The following is a 2,519-nucleotide window of genomic DNA, read 5'->3' as shown; positions in this document are numbered from 1 at the left end:
CTACTTTGTGACAGGGTGTAGTAGCCATAGCATCTTGACATTACCCTTTCTAACAAAAAGTCACAAGTTTATAAAAACCCTACCAGAGTTATGGGAGAGCTTCGGAGGCTACTTCAGAGAGAAGAAATGGAGAAGTGGCTTTGCTAGATTCTGAGTGTTTCAGCCAGACACTAGTCAAGAATAACACTGGAGGCATGGCAGAGCCCTAGCTTCAGAGGTCCACATCCCTGCTCTGTTATCCACAGAGTTTGTGAGTCACACATACTCCGACCCTCAGATGCAATCTACCGCCTGATGTTTTACATTTTCTCTATTAGTCTAATATTTCTACCCCGACTTATTAAGAATCCTTGCAGAGTGGATATACATGACCCTAGTCTATTCCAAAGAGTCCATAGATGCACAGTTGCCAGAAGGGGGTGAATGCATCCTACCATGCAGTGTTCCCGACCCCAAAGAACTGAAGCATAGTCATGACAGTGGCTTGTCATGATGTTCTGTGCCCAAGACCTCATCGCCTGTTCTCTGAATTAATACTCTCCACACTTCTAAAGCTTGAGTAGTTTTACTTACCTCATGGACATCGTGTGAAAGAGCATGACTGAAACAAGAACATCAAGAACAGAACACTAAACATGAGACTAACTTGTGAAAGAAAATGGAGGGGCATGTCAATATTTGAAGTGCACTAGTATTTTTTTGGCTATTTTATTATCTTTTTTGCGATGTCTCTCAACACTGGTGGGATTTTTTGTGTGGGGATTTTTGATAATTAGGAAACTGGGAGTAAATTAAACACTATATAAAAATTGATGGTTTTAGATATCTTTTACATCAGAAAAACAATTGTATAAGCTGTTAGGTATATATGCTACCAGAGAAGTTGCATTTTTCAAATATTCTTTGGTTTTCAGTGTCTTTTAAAAAATACATTTTTCAACTAGTGCTATTATTTAAACTAATCAATAAAATCAGTTTCTAATTTGACTATAAAATTTATTGGTTCGTCATTAGAATAAGCTATAAAGCTAAATTTAAACTTGAGCTCTTTGAAAGTTCTGTAGCATAGGATTTATGTGAAATGGTATTTTTAATTATTCATTCTTTGTGGGGAAAATGAACTTCGGTCTCTCATGGCAGTATTTCATTGTCATTATTGGTTACTCATAATTATGCATACTTTTTCCTGTGGTAGAGAATAAGCAAAATTTACTCAAATGATATGCATGAGATTCCCTAATATCTTCTAAATTAGTTTGTATATATATTTTTTTCGTACTCAAATCAAATAACTAATTGCTTTAAATTAAATAAAAATCTCAAGCTTCCTAAACCAAATTATAGTTTATTTTCAACTTTCTCTTTGGAAACTAGGAGATTGTGGAGTGTGCTGCTAAATATTTTTAAAGCAGATTTTGCATTAGGGTATCGGAGCTGGAGGTTTATCATGTTGGTGGAAAATGCTAATCCTATAGCTCTGCATTTTCTCATCAATCTTGCTACATCCAGGAGTTGGTGTATTTTCTATATATTACTTACTGTTCTAGCAGCATTCTTCCTGACCCATTAAATGAAGTCTTAGACAGACTTAGTGGAGAGAGCATTGTTTTATTACTACCTTAGTGAAGTAGAATGTACACAGGTATTATTAGCTGTTCTTAAGACCGGTGGTCTTTACCTTGAGTGGACAAGCCAAAGTAGTCATCCATAGCTAAGGCTTTTAAGTTTAATTGAACTTTGTGCATTCAGCAATAGTTGATCAAAACAGTTTGTTTTGGCTTTCCATAGCATTCTTTTTAAAATAGAAATTGTGGGAGAAAAGCCAATATTCAAGACTTGTTTGGCTGTTTGAAATAGCCAGTTAAATCCACACCAAGTGTTATAGCTTTTTGTAAAATACAAGATCAGTGGGATAATATAACTTATAATACAGGTGATAAAACTGGCTTTGTATGAGTCCCTTGAATGCCACAGACTTAGAAAAAAATAGAATCTCTCCTTCTTTCTGGTCAAGAATAATTTTGAACATTTTTTGAAGTTGCAGAAATGAAAGCCTGAATTTCTATACTATAAGACTGGTTTTATGATCAGTAAATCATCTCAGTTGACTGAAAAGGTAGCATAGTGAATTTATCTACTGAAGAGTTACATATTTTTAACAATTTAAGGTTTTATAATTGGGCAACACTGGTCCTTTCCATTTTGCAGTTTGAGGAATGGGGATTCTGGGCAATGGAGCAGCAGTGGGATCCTCCTGTCCCCTTAGCTAGGATGGTGGTTTCAACAACTATTATCTGTTTTGGTCCTCATATGGAAGGCAGGCAAAACTATGCTGGCAGATTTCCTTAAAGATCCAGAACATTGTTCTGACCTTCTCCCCCTAGTTATAGACCTTAAAGACACTCCCGAATACTGAGTCTTAAGAAAGGGCATGAAAGGGAGGTAATACTTTGAGCTAAGTCTGACAGGCAGGAAATAAAAGGGAAATCCAAAAACAAATACAAACTATTAAGTTGGAT

The 2,519-nt window shown here is 35.8% G+C and overlaps 1 protein-coding gene across 1 annotated transcript in view; it reads left to right on the top strand.

The window, feature by feature from the left end:
* Positions 1-2,519, top strand: part of PKP4 (plakophilin 4) — a 245,270-nt gene that overhangs the window by 223,693 nt on the left and 19,058 nt on the right. The window lies entirely within an intron of this gene.

Source organism: Pteropus vampyrus, unplaced genomic scaffold (genome assembly GCF_000151845.1).
Source record: "Pteropus vampyrus isolate Shadow unplaced genomic scaffold, Pvam_2.0 Scaffold2, whole genome shotgun sequence".
Classification (NCBI taxonomy): domain Eukaryota; kingdom Metazoa; phylum Chordata; class Mammalia; order Chiroptera; family Pteropodidae; genus Pteropus; species Pteropus vampyrus.
The sequence above is the reverse complement of the archived record's forward strand: the minus strand, read 5'-3'. Positions and strand labels throughout refer to the sequence as shown.